Genomic DNA, 15,134 nt, shown 5'->3' with positions numbered 1-15,134 from the left:
ACCGAGGAGAGAGTGGACAATTAAGCCATGTATTTTAGGAGGAGTGAGTGGAATGATGTCAAAGGGAGAGGATCTAGACTGAGGTCCTGGAGCCCATGGATTAATGACCTATGGAGTTTGGAGATCAGTTGCCAACTGGGCTGGATAAAAATGCTAGAGTTGTAGGATTTGTCATCTGCATTTGATGAATTTTCTTATTGAAGTTGTACACTACTTTATATGAACCCCCCAATGTACCCCCCGGGGCCCAGAAGTGTTTTTGTAAATACCTTGCCTTGCCTTTTCTGCCTCTGAGCGGTGCTATCGCTGGCCGCTCAGAGGCATCACGTAACCCATCACTGATTTCACGTCAATTGAGGCGTGACATCAGTGACATGCTCCCCGCGGTGGATGCTGGGCTGTGGGCGGGGTTACCACGCTCTTTCCCAATGAATGAGGAGAGATAGAGCGCGCTGTGGATGCCGGGTGTGATGTGCTGAGTAACCCCGCCCACAACCCAGTATCCACTGGTGGAACGCAGAAGAGAGACCCCTGGCTGCATGAAGAATTATGACATGACATCAGCGGATGTCAGAGCCGGCAGCAGCCGGGGGTCACGTGGTGCTTGTGAGCTGCCAGTGATAGCGCCGCTCACAGGCAGAAAGGGAACCACAAGGTATTTAGAGAAACACTTATGGGCCCTGGAGGAATACATTGGGGGATCATATAAAGTAGTGGGCAACCCCTTTAAGGACTGGTGATACTGGATACCTGTGTATTTCTATCATTTTATCTGTCGTCTGGAGGAGAGTGGAATGTGAATACAGACTATACTGACTGGAGATATGAAATCTGTTGGCCAATCAAAAGTTGTTAGACAGAGAGTATCACCTGGTACAAAGGCAGTGGACTTACCACCCCAGTGAGGGGATCTTGGGGACTGGGGCAATGTATTTTGGCCATTTATCTGGAGCTGTTGTAAAACCTGGGATGTAAAGAATACATTTTGCTGCATCATTATCCTACTTAGGTGATTATTTCAACCCACAAGCCTTAGATCTTTACAACTCATATGTGGTAGAGAACTATTGTTTGAGCGAATGGCAGGGCTAGGAAGGGAATGAGTACCATTTGACTTTAAAGTGTGAAATTGGCTAGAACAGATAGTGGACCCATGTCACGTTTTCAGAGCCCCTGATGTACCTAAACAGTGGAAACCCCCAAAGTGACCCCATTTTGGAACCAACACCCCTCACGGAATTTATCTAGTCATGTGGTGAGCACCTTGAACCCACAAGTGCTTCACAGAGTTTGATTAAGTTGAGCCATAAAAATAAAAAAATGACATTGTCCTCACAAAGATTTTGCTTTAAACCCACATTTTTCATTTTCACAAGGGTAGCATGAAAAAATGGTTGTGGAATTTCTCCTGAGTAAGCTGATAACCCATGTGTGGTGAGAAACAACTGTTTGGGCACACTGCCGAGATCTGAAATGAAGGAGCAATGTTTTTGAGCTCAGACTTTGATGAAATTGTTTGCGTGTGCCATGTTGCGTTTGGAGAGCCCCTAATGTGCCTAAACAGTGACCCCATTTTGGAAACTATACCCATCATGCATTTAACTGGAGGTTTGGTTAGCACCTTGAACCCGCAGGTGCTACACCGATTTTTGCCATGAAAATAAAAAACTGAAATTTTTTCCCACAAAAATTTTTATTTTTTCATTTTCACAAGGGTAAACAGGATAAAATGAATGGAACAATTTGATGTGCAATTTATTCAATACCCCATAATTGGTCAAAAGCTTTCTTTTGAAGCACAGTACAAAGCTACATGCTATAGTGCAGATTTTGCTGTTATGGTTTGCGGGTGCCATGTCACATTGGCAGAGCCCCTGAGGTGCCAAAACTGTAGAACTCTTCCAAAAGTGACTCCATTTTGCAAACTACACTCTTCATTGAATTTATATAAGGGTAATGTGATCATATTGACAATACAGGTGTGTCACAGAATCTTATACTATTGGGCGGTGAAGAAAAAAAATTACATTATTACAACAAAAATTTAGATTTACCCCCTGATTTTTCATTTTCACATTTTACAAGAGGAAATCGATAAAACTAGCATCAAAATTTGTTACAGAATTTCTGCTAAATGTGACAATACCCCATTTGTGGCTATACTGCTTAGCCACATGGCAAGACTCGAGAGGGAAGGAGTGCTATTTGACTCTTGGAGCACAGATTTTCCTGGAATAGTTTATTGATTCCTTATGCAGATCCCTTAAGTTCTAGAAGAGCAGAATACGCCCTCAAGTGACCCCATTTTTGGAAATTATACCCCTTTGGGAGTTTATCTACAGGTGTAGTGGTGATTTTGACTCCATGGGTGTTTTCCTGTAACACTCGAGTAGTGGTGGGATGACTGGACTTGAGGGATGGAAATACTCTTCACCCGTTCCCACTAAAGGGAGGAGGACTTTTGCAGAACCATTGCCAGGTGCGAATAGTGGGTTGGCTGGTGGCTGGGCACACTGGCCACAGTTGAGTCAAATACAACCAATAAACTTTACAAGTAAGGCAGAGACAAACCTAGAAAACTAAACTTGGAAGTTCAGGTAGCATAAACAGCATGAATACAATCATAGGTAGCATAAACAGCATGTAGGAATAAGATAGCACAATACACCAGGGCCAGAAACAAACCAAACAAACACTCACCAAGAACTACCAACCGAACGACTGAAATGCAACTGAATAATCAGCGGTGAGATAGAGGATATGGGGGGGGTAAATATCCTTCTCATGGATCACATGACACCACTAAGTTAATGTCTAATATCCACTTTCTGCCCAAAGAGACAGAGGAAGGGGTGAGGAGGGCGGAGAGAAAAAAACCTACCACCACATACCTGAACATAGCATAACATAGTGTCCCATGCCTCCTGGCAGCAGCTGACGCTGGGGAACCTGGCATCCTGGCACCCCTGAATAGCATCAGTGCTGGGAGCGATGGCATCCCACCTCCCAACCATACCATGAGTTAAGGCCAGTTCCCTGGAACAGAGTACATGGGTAAGACAGGGCCCTGCACCGGCCCTGCCCCTCTAAGGAAACACCCCCCTCTTCCCGGCTGCCTGACAGTACCCCCATCTTGAGGATAGGACTCTGGACTCTCCAGTCTCCAAGAACAGAATACACGAGCAAGGCAGGGCCCCATGCCGACCACGCTCCCCGAAGGTAACACCCCACCACTTCCCAGCTTCCTGACAGTACCCCCATGTTGATGAAAGACCTCTGCACTCTCAGCACTGGGAGTGACGGTGTCCGGCCTCCCAACCACACCATGCCCTGAGGCCGGTCGGTTTCCCAGAGACTTTGTGTTTAAATATTTTATTAATAGAGTTATACGGATTGTTTGATCTTTTGAAATTCAGAATAACCAGCTTAGCCAAATTTGAATTTGATTCACAATGAATTGCAATACTAAAAGCCTCTAATTGACCAGAAACTACCTGTATAACACTGCGAGGTTTCCAAGGTGTGTACTGAACTCATTTTCTGCTTTTTAATGCAAACACAGTCTTCACCTTATCTGGCCAGTGGAAAATGGTTGGTAAACAATGGTAACCACCAGCGGTATTTGGGTGGCATGTATGGGTCTAAAATTTGGCTATTATAACAAGGAAGTGTGCAAACAAACAAAAGTAATTTTGTACAAAATGCACTCTTTTTTAAGTACCAGAGACAGTTATATTCATATATCTGGATTATTCAGAATTTTCTTTTGGATTTAAAAAGTATGGCTTGTCTGACTCACTTTTCAGGAAGGACACTATCTGTGACACACAAGCCTTGGCTTCAGAATTTTTTTTTTTATAAGCACTGAGGTGTTTAATACTGCCCTCATTGCTTGCGCGAATAAAAAAAGGCTGTTATTAAAGTGATGTTCTTGCAGTATATCTCAGATCAATCGGTTCACAGTCAAACTGAGTCTTGAATCTTTGGATTATTATTCACAGACTGAGACTACCACTCCCATTTTCAATCTGGTTCATCAGCACTGAAGTAGGCATCACATTAGGTCTTTATCTATCACTATGTGTAATGAGCAGTGTGTTCTGACCTCCTATCCATATACTAGAAAAGTCTAAAATGATGCTGCTTGGACAGCCCTAATCCTTAATTTGTCCATGGCGATTGGCTACACTAGACCATGGGATATGATAGCTGTAGGGAATTAAGGAGAAGCCATGCAACGCACACCTGATTTCATTAGCCCCCCCCCACTGAGTCTTCAGCAGTTTGTGAAATGAAATTCCACTAGAAATTTTTATATTTTTTGCCGATCCTCACGAACAGAATGGCTGAGTGTTCATATTCATGGTGACTTGAGAATTTTTGAAAATTTGACTCAAAGCCGATCCTCTGCGGATTGATCTGATGATCTCTAGCTATTGCAATCTATAATTTTGCTAGCCTATCCTTCAGTTATGTCATAAATATCGGATTGTTGGCATTTAAATGGCATTTCTTCTGTATCGCTTTAAAGACCGTTGACTGATTAGCATCCGAACGCGCTATGTGTCCAATTTAAAGGGGTCTGCTCTATTTGCAGACACCTCTAAGTCTACTTTTACCTGCATATGCAGAATATAATATAACAGATTTATATAATAGATTAAAATGTTGTGAAAATCAGTCAGAATTCTATCTACATGATTAAGCATATGAAATACTGTTGTGTATATAAGGGATGTATAATGAAAGATTGCATATTAGAAGGAATTAGTAAGATATGAGAAGACTGAAAATTAATTAAGAGAAATTAATTCAGAAGAGTAGAAGAGGCATAAGCTCAGGTAATCAGTGAATTCCAGATTTCTACTTAACGGGGAGGAAAATCACTTCTAAAAAGAATTGAATGATAAAATGATAGGTCCTCATTGGGCGCTAATTGCCTGGCGGGACAGGGTTGTTCAGAGAGCGCTTATGATTATTAATAATATTACAAATAAGGATCATTGTCATGGAAAATCACATCCACGCATTTCATGTACTACCAAGCATAAAATATGTATTACTCTCTGCCTGAACAAAAACAATTTTTAATAAATATCCAATGGATCAACAATTCATGTTAAGATTTTTGGAGCAATGAAAAGATCAAAAAGAGTTGTCTAGCAAGTAGTACATAATTATCTAACATCCCCCAGTCGTGACCAGACTACTTTGTATTGTTTTTTTCTCAGACCTTTAGTCAAATTATTTTTGAGGATTTTGTTTTTAGCATAATGATAAAAAGGCATAATTGTTGTTTTACCTGATCTGTCCCCTCCCCAACCCAGGGTAGTGGGAAGCTGATTATATAGGAACACACTAACCACACAAACAAGAGAAGACAGACAGGAATAAATGAAAATACCAACCATAGAAAATACACTTACCAAATAACAAAATGGACACAGGGAAGTTAAAGGAAAGAGAAATTAAATAGGAGAGGATGAGGATGTGCACACAGACAAAACTCGAAGCAGTAATCTCTTGAACAATCCTTAAACGCATCCTCCAACCATGAACTACACCTCCAACTCCAGAACAGGCAGTAAAAACCAACATTGGCAATCCCTAAGCGCCAGAGGTGAGCATATATAGCAGAGGCGAGTGGCCAACACAGAACAGCTGAGACAATCCAAGTAGAAAAGCTCCAGAAGCTTCAACTAAACAGATTAACTCTTGCACTTCTAGCAAAGAAAAAACCTGCACTGTTTAATGCGATGGTACTTCTAAAAAGTGCAAGAGTTCATGAAACCAAACACCGCAGTGCAGTCTTCTGGCCCCTCTCTATCATGGTATCCCCGTGACATCATCTCTATAAGGAAGGAGCCAGATATATGATGACCTTTGGCGATATGACAGACACATCTATGTAATATATGGTCCGAAGCAGCAGCACAGAATTCATTATACAGCAGAAGAGATGAAACCCAAGATAAAAATTTAATGAGCAAATAACCCACAGTAAATAAATACACAGCAATAGTGCATGAAAATAATATAAAGTGGCTAGTTAACTCAATAGTGATAAAAAAAAATGTAAAAGCTATCCCACCATGTCACGGTGACCCTAACCTCTAGTGTTAAAACCTTACCATTTGTCAAGTGATGTATATCTGAATAAGGGCTGAGAAAGACTGAGACCCGGCTAATGGACACCCAGCCATGGGGAAAAACATGAATGTTATTTCCAGATCAAAGAAAAGGGAGGCTACACCCTTATTTTCACAGAGTGCAAAAAAGCTGAGACAAAAACCTAAAAAAATGAACTATAATATTAGTTGGTGTGCATGCAGCGCATGGTCACACTAGCCACTAAACAGACAAAACCCTAGATAAAAACATAATAAGCAAATACTCTGAAATAAATAGATAGTATTAGTGCATGAAAATAATATAGTGTGCTTAGTTAACATAATTTTGATCAAAAAACATAAGAGTTCGGGTGCGCTGCAGCCTTTCAACAAATTTCATTCAACAATGAATCCACACAGTAAAATGGGCTTCTGGGAAAAAGTCCGCTTTATAGTTTGGGTTTGCTCATCCCTAATAAAGAACAAGAAGTCCTGGAAGTGATGAAATGCACAAGTCTACTTCCACAGAAGATATTTGGCCAGTTCTCCAAGATACAGTATTCGGATCAACCTCCTCACCAAGATGCTTAACTAAATTTGTGCAAGTGTACCAAAAAAATTGATGTTTTGATGTTGTCACATTAAATATTGATTTGACTTCGATTTCTCTTTTGTTCATTTACTTTGCATTTTGTTAATGAATAAAAATAAAATATTAACGCTAGAAATGATTGGATCAGTCTAAATTAAAATTTGATTATTTGTTCGGAGTTTCCTAGGAAGTTCGCTTTGCAGAGAAGTTATTCTCCGTATATAGAATATCTCTTATTATGCAATTGGCTCTCTCCAGACCCAAGAGCATAATACATGTAACATGTAAAAAAAATGTAATTTCTTCTTACTCCAGGGACTTCAGCACTTTAGGCAGTGATAAGAAAGACTTGAGTGATAATTACTTTAAGGGTGAAGGCGAAGAGCAGAGGGCGGTAAGGTGAGCATTAGTATTTTTTTTTTACCTTTAGATGACCTTTTACGGTTCAACAAAATAATGTCTAATGGCAGCCATTTTGCTGAATTAAAAAATCTGTTGTGAAGAAATGGCAACAGAGGGACCCCGCAGAATCCCACTGCTGCCACTAATGTGAACAAATGTCACCAGAAGGACCCCACAGAATCCCACTGTTGCCACCAATGTGAAGAAAGGGCACCAGAGGGACCCTGTGGAAATCCACTGTTGCCACCACTTGTGATGGATCCACACCCCACCACTCGCCTGACGTCACCATTACGTCAGACGAAGCACGTGGTGCGGATCTGCCCTTTGCACCTATGTGACATTCCGCATGCTCTCGAGGAAGTGTAAGGTCGGATTGGTATAGTTCTATACATACACCCCCTGTCCACACAGGTACAGGGAGGCACCAGGGAGTGAGAAGAGGTGGCCCACTCAGTCAAAAACATGACACCACACTCGCTTACACCCCTGACAGACTGAGTGTCTCCTTCACTAGCTCCAATGAAGCAGAGCCTTGTCGGCCTGGGAGAGCTGCCCCCAGTTTCTATTAGATATTACAGACTTATATCAAGCTAGAAACCCACCCTGTAGCATGTTCGTGGGCCGAACAATGGACGCGAGGGTTCGTGGATCGAGATAAAATAATAGCCCAAGGCTAATTATATATTTAATCACCTTAAGGGCACGCTAGACAAACGCTTTGTACATAAGGGTTATACATACACAATGGTCATAGTTGCAAGCACAATGGTATGGGTACGGGTACAAAAGATATAAAGCAGTTATTATGAGTCAGTTACCGATCAGATGGACGACCTGACTTCTGGGGGAAGGGCTGCCACATGGGAGGCTTGCGGGCCCTCTCTTTGTTGTTGCCGGACTTTCCCCCCACGACTTGACGTCATGACCTACCAAGGAAAAAAGACAATGGAGCCAGTGCTACTGGAGCTCTCCCACTCCTGCCTCCTGGCTGCGCGCAAATCTCCACCCCTGTTCTCTCCAAGCTAAAACTCCCAAAAACTACCATGGGCTATACCTCCTTAGAGAACGGTCCTAGAGAGCCGGTTCTGGTGTCATCAGACCCAGCTGGGCCCCTGCTACTTGTGGATACCAAGCATTGGTGTCCTAGGGACCCCCGCAAGGCTGTGTCGGGTATCTCTCTTTCCATATGCGCTGGACTGTGTGGAAATCTAGGGTGACATTCCCCATTCTGTTAGGTTTCCAAAAATCTAGTTCGTTTGTCACTGGGATGTATCTTATTCCCATAACTCGATGTTGAATTATAGTATCTTACACAAAAAAGCACATGGCCTGGGGGAGGGTAATCCTGTGTCACTCACAGCTGCTGTGAGGTAATTGTCACTCACTTCCCCTCAGCCCCCTCCTTTCTGCTTGCTGCAAAAAGTGTCGAATTACACTGGCATAGAAGAGTTCTATAAAACAGTGCACAATTATTGACAAGGGATTATCTTGAATATTCTTCACAACTCCCCCCTTTAGAGGGTGCTAGGGTTCAGCACCACCCAGTGTTCCCCCGTGCAGATGCCCACAACTTTCCCTTGTTGGGAAAGTTGGGAACCAGTCATTCCGACATTTTATTTATTGCCAAAAATTCATAAAGATAGTACTCGGCCCCCGGGTAGACCGATTTTATTCCAATTATTTGGAAAATGCCACGAGGTATATTGACATCAAATTGAAACCACTTGTGGAATGTCTCCCATCCTTCATTAAGGATATGGGTGACTTCCTTAGAAAAATTGACGGGTTATATATTGGTAATGACACTCTATTAGTCACTTGTGACATTGAGTCAGTCTATACCAACATAAGACATGTTGATGGGATTATGGCTACTCATTTTTATCTACAAACATCTAATTACCAGACTCAATTGATTTCCTTCATTGTCCAACTACTGGAATTTCTACTCTCTCACAATTTTTTTGTTTTTAAGGGGTCCTTCTTCCTGCAGCTCCAGGGAACAGTGATGGGTGCACCTTTTGCCTCATCCTACGCCAACCTGTTCCTGGGGCTGTGGGAGAGGGACCTCTTCCTGTCTGATCGGATGCCGTCAATGCACCGCGTCCTCTTTTGGGCGCGGTGCATCGACGACATCTTTCTGATCTGGCAGGGCACCCGTGATTCTTTAAATTTTTTCTTGACGAGACTCAATGATAATGAGTTCATTATTCATCTGACATATCAGGCTGACCCACATAAAATTGAGTTCTTGGATGTCAGTGTAACGAGAGATGCCACTAACACACTACAAAGTACAATTCACCACACACCTTCTGCGGTGAATTCATTACTACATGCATCATCAGGACATCCAATGCATATGATCAACGCCATTCCTGTGGGTCAGTTTCTTCAATTGAGAAGGCTATATTCCACCGAGGCCGATTTTCTCATGCAAGCAAAAGATCTGACAGCGAGATTCAGACAAAGGGGATATAGCCATCGTGCTATTAAGAAAGCTTTTCATAGAGCTAAACATACCACACATCATGAATCACTATATTCCACACAACCCATCAAAGAATTTAATACACTATGGTTAGTCACAGATTTCCATTCCCAAGCATCTGCGGTACATGAATGTCTTCATAAATCTGGGCCTTTATTGAAGGATGATCCCATATTAACTCAATACTTACCTGAAAGACCACAAATCACGTTCAGGAGAGCCAGAAACCTCTGTGACCAACTCACTAGGAGTCACTACTATCCTGAGTCAACTCCTAATTTTTTGGAAAGATCTTCCCCTGCAATGGGGTGCAAACCTTGTGGAAGATGTGTAGCATGTCCAAATGCAGAATATGCTTCCTCTTTTATGGACTCTCAGCATTCTAAGACTTATCGGATCACCAAATCTATTACTTGCATGTCCAAAACTGTGGTTTGTTATGCCACATGCCCATATTCCAAAATATATGTAGGGCTTACAACCAGACACTTGAAAGTAAGAATACGGGAACATGTTTTGGGGATTGAAGCAGCAATCGACTAAACTGGTATTTCGGTACTCAAAACTATTTCAAAACATTTTCGTTTACACCATAATTGTGACGAAATCCTTGTTGAAGGTTCGTGGTATAGACAAAATCACTACCAATATTAGAGGAGGAAGAATTAGTCAAGCACTGGCACAAAAAAATAGCAGATGGATATGGAAGTTGAATACTCTTCATCCACTTGGCTTGAATGAACAGATCAGCTTTGCCCCATTTCTCTGATTATGCATACATTGAGGTTTTAGTGTTTTAAATAATTTTTATAATGATGTTCTATCTAATTTACCCCGCATATTTTCAGGGCAGGGTGGTTTATTAATTATTTATTTATTAATGGTCCGTGTTTTTCTTTTCTTAGCATTCTTCTGTGTGATAATAATTTTTCCCATCAAACATATGGAGCATCTGCATATATTGCCGATTGGTGACAAGGCCTCATGATGATACTACAACTATAAATAATTCCTTCCTTCATTCTTTGGATGGCCTCTACACATATGTCGCCTAGTAATATAATACAAGAAAACCAAAGATATACCTCCGGTGGTAAATAATATAAATATATATATGTTTGTAATAATATGCAATATTAAACCATCCGGAGTGAAGGACAAGTATGGGCAAACGGGACAATCGGAAAAAGCATATAGCAAACAAGGAAGAGGAAGGCCTATCATAAAGTCCCAAATATCAGAGTATGGTGAATAATTACATTTTTATTATTAATGAACAGGTGATGACAACGAGAAATTAATTAAAATATTATTAAAAACAGGGGCGAATGTCTGAATAAAAGGTAATGACAAATAGTTCATGCGGGAGGAAATAAAAGAGGAAGGATAATGGTGTAAGTACAAGGATGGAGGAAAAAAATATAAAAACAAAAAACAAATTACAAAAAATGTGTTGACAAGTGAGTAATGAATAAATTAAATAGTGGAAGATGCAAATAATCAATAAAAAGAATATAAAGAATTATATCATACAAATGTATAGGTGTATAATTGATAAAATTAAAAAAGTGGACTACATGATGCCAACAAATAGTATTACATTAGTACATTATTCAAAACCCATTACAAAAATATGATAATAATATGCAATGATAGTGAAAGAAGGAGGCAATGAAAACAGCCGTGAGTAGAGAACAAAGTAATAAAGAATCCTCCAGTATAGGTAGACTATGTAATAAAGTATAAAATAATAGGGAGAGAGTAACTTACAATGCAGTGAATACCTCCCGCATGCCAGACATACGTCCACCCCGACGCGAGTTTCGGCAGAGCGCCTTCGTCAGGGGGTGGAGATATCAAGGAAGCAGGAAGTTTAAAAAGGAGACCGGGACCAATGAAAATGAAGAAATGTGTCGAGGGTGTGTGTGGATGAGCCAATCGGCATGGAGGGGGCGTGGTGTGACGTGACATGAGCTCGAGCGTCCTCGCGTCTCCATGACAGCCGCGTCACATGACCCGGAGTCACGGTACACATGATGCTCGTGATCCAGAAACCTCAGGACATATAATAGACGCGGCCGGCATGGAGACCACGCAGGACGCCGGAGCAAAGCCGCGTGCATATGTCGCCTGTCTAATCCTTATCAAGGCATGTTGACACTTTTTCTATAAGATATCTCTGTATACATCAACTTTATATATGTATGTATTTATATATGTTTTAATATTCCTTGGATATGCATTTATATATATTTCTGTGGTGGTATATGAGACTTTATTAAGTATATGATTAATATATCTTACATCATGTGATATTCTATTTATTGTTACATTTATTTATTCACTCTTCAATTATGCACTGTCACTTTCACATGTTTATATGGTTATATATTTTGTCAATTTTATAATTTTTGTATATATTGTGTAATTTTCATGTAAGTTTCACTTACTTTATTTAAACAATTAAGTTGTTATTATTTATATATATATATATATATATATATATATGCTTCTCATTCAGAGTTATTCTTATCAGTCTATTTTCACTTTTTTTTTGTCCTTAGCCAACATTTTTTCTTCCTTATATATTCTTTACCCTCTTTGTATCTACACACATGCACTGTCACTTTATTTTCCTATACATACATTTTTTTGTTATTAATTTCCTTTTTATATCACATTAGCATTTTACATTGGGGAGGTTAATATGCGATCGGACAGAGTACCTAATATTTTTGGAGTCCAGCCCAGAGTGACATCTCTGACACACCATTCATGTTTGTGCGATGAGTTGTACGCATGCCTTTGATGCATCCCGCGGTGTCCCTGTCGGCCTTGTCTCTATGTGTTTGGCGGCGCTCGGTCACGTGATTCCCTCGTGACTGGGGCATCATCGGTCACATGACGAGGTTGCTGTGGATGCGTCTGGTGGGTGTCGACTGACATGCGTCATCAGGAGCTCATCCCACACCCATTGGTATAGTGTCTTCACGCCCCCTCTTGCCATTGGATAGACGGACCTTTTTAAACCCTGCCTATTTTCATTAACGCCACCCCCTGACGAAGGCAGCTGTGCCAAAACGCGTGTCGGGGTGTGCGCCATTGAGGAGGGTGGTATCCACAGTGGATGTAAGTAATTGTTGGCTACTATAAACATGGAAATTTTTACTCCTTTATCCGGTCCCCTGTAGAGTCCGCAGGCAGAGGGAATTCCATATTAGTTTCTAAATCTAACCATGGTTTCTGTGCATTAGATATATTACATGCCTTTTATTGGTCTATATCTCAAAAGATTAATCTACTTAAAATTATGATTTGCCTTATAGGCATCAGCCACTTGGCATTATATATTATCATATAAAATCCACACTTTGTTATATTGTTAGGCACTTGCACTTTAATAAAGTTTGCACTTTACCCATATAAATTTTATTCAGCAGCTTATACTGATGGAGGTCTAATGTATTTATATATACTATATCTCATGTTATTTATTACACCCTCTCCACTCATGCCCCTCCATCACATTGTATTTAATATTTCCTGTGTTCTGTGATTCATCACCTGTGCTTGTTAAAACTCAATAAATATATTTCTATGATATACTTGACCATATTTCGAAGTGTGTTTCTCTTGTTCCTCAGCAGTATGTTTGCTTCGATGGTCACATTTTTTCTAATAGGTCCATGATTGGGTTAAAATAGATTATTCTCTGATATATTACCTACCCATTGGTTTCTTTCCCTTATCCCCTTTTGGGATAAGCCATCTGCATTGCAATGTTCGCTGCCCTTTTTGTGGTGAATGATGAAGTAGTACTGCTGGAGCGCGAGGTTCCAACGCAGCAACCTCCCATTCGTTCTGGACACGGTGTGTAACCAGCTGAGAGGATTTTGGTCTGTTTCCACAGTGAATTGATGTCCGTACAAGTATGGCTGCAGACGTTGCAGGGTCCACACAATGGCCAGACATTCCATCGCCATGGAATAGGCTACCTCCCTCAGCAAGAGCTTAAGGCTCAGGTACAAAATGGGATGTTCATGTCCCGTAGTGTCGACCTGGCTGAGCACAGCACCGAGGCCAACGTCACTGGCGTCGGTCTGCACTACAAACGTCCACGTGAAGTCAGCTGCTTGTAGCACTGGGGAGCTAGAAAGGGCGGTCTTCAGTGCCTGGAAGGCAATCTCACAGTTGTTTGTCCAATCGAATTCAGTGGGCAGCTTCTTCTTGGTGAGGTCCGTCAGGGGCTTCGCCAGGCTACTATAGGGAGGGATGAACCTCCTATAGTCCCCGGCGGTGCCCACGAAGCTCATCACCTGTTTCTTGGTCCTGGGGGTGGGCCAGGATGTGATGGCATCCATCTTCCCGGGCTCTGGCTTCAGAACTCCCCCACCTAACCGGTGCCCCAGGTAGTGGACCTCGCTCACACCCAGCTGGTACTTTTCTGGCTTAGTGGTCAAGCCTACCCGTTGGATCCGCCTGAGCACCTGCGCCAGATGCTCCAGGAGATCCTCCCAGGTGGGACTGAAGATGGCAATGTCATTCAGGTACGCGGCCGCGTACCCTTCAAGTCCCTTGAGCAGCGTGTTGACCATTCGCTGAAAAATGGCAGGGGTATTCTTCATGCCGATTGGCATCACTGTGGACTCGTACAATCCGAATAGGGTGATAAAGGCGGAGCATTCCCGTGCCTTGGGGGTCAGGGGAATCTGTCAATATCCCCAGCTCAGATACATAATGGTCAGGTACTTGGCCTCGGCCAACTGATCGAGAAGGTCATCAATGCGCGGCATTGGGTATGCATAGGTTACCGTTACAATGTTGAGCCCCCTGTAGTCCATGCGGAACCGGGTCGTCCGCTCCTTCTTTGGGACGAAGACCACAGGCGAGGCCCAAGTGCTGCTAGAGGCTTCAGCATCTCATCAATCTCCGGGCACATGTGCTGCTGTGCTTCCAGGGAGACCCAATATGCTGAACACCAGATTGCGCGTTGATCCCCGGTGTCCACGTGGTGGACGGCCGACTCGGCCTTTCCAGGCGTGTTGATGAACACATCCCGGAAGGGGTGTAGTGTTGCCCACAGCTGGGACTGTTGGTCCGACAACAGCTGGTGGCAAACCTCCACATCCTCGATGGTCCCACCCGCCCTAGCCTTGGCAAGCATGTCCAGGAGGGTCTCCGCCTCTCCCTCCTCTGGCAGGTTACACACGGGGAGGGTGAAGGCCTCCCGCTCATGATGTGCCTTCATTATGTTTACATGGAAGGCCATCTGCCATCCCCAGACATGGTTCAGGGTGACCAGGTACGTTACGGCATTGAGCTGCTGGTGCACGAGGTATGGGCCTTCCCAGGCTGCCTGAAGCTTGTCCTGGGGTACAAGGACCAGTACCCACACCTTTTGACCCACTTGGTAGGTCTTCTCACAAGCATTCTGGTCATACCATTGCTTCTGGTCGGCCTGGGCTTGCGTTACATTGTCGTGCACCAGCTGCTCCAAGGCCTACATTTTGTAACGGAAGCACATGACATATTCGAT

Source organism: Phyllobates terribilis, unplaced genomic scaffold (genome assembly GCF_046119375.1).
Source record: "Phyllobates terribilis strain yellow unplaced genomic scaffold, ASM4611937v1 Scaffold_1__5_contigs__length_1240528914, whole genome shotgun sequence".
NCBI classification, from domain to species: Eukaryota; Metazoa; Chordata; class Amphibia; order Anura; family Dendrobatidae; genus Phyllobates; species Phyllobates terribilis.
The sequence above is the reverse complement of the archived record's forward strand: the minus strand, read 5'-3'. Positions refer to the sequence as shown.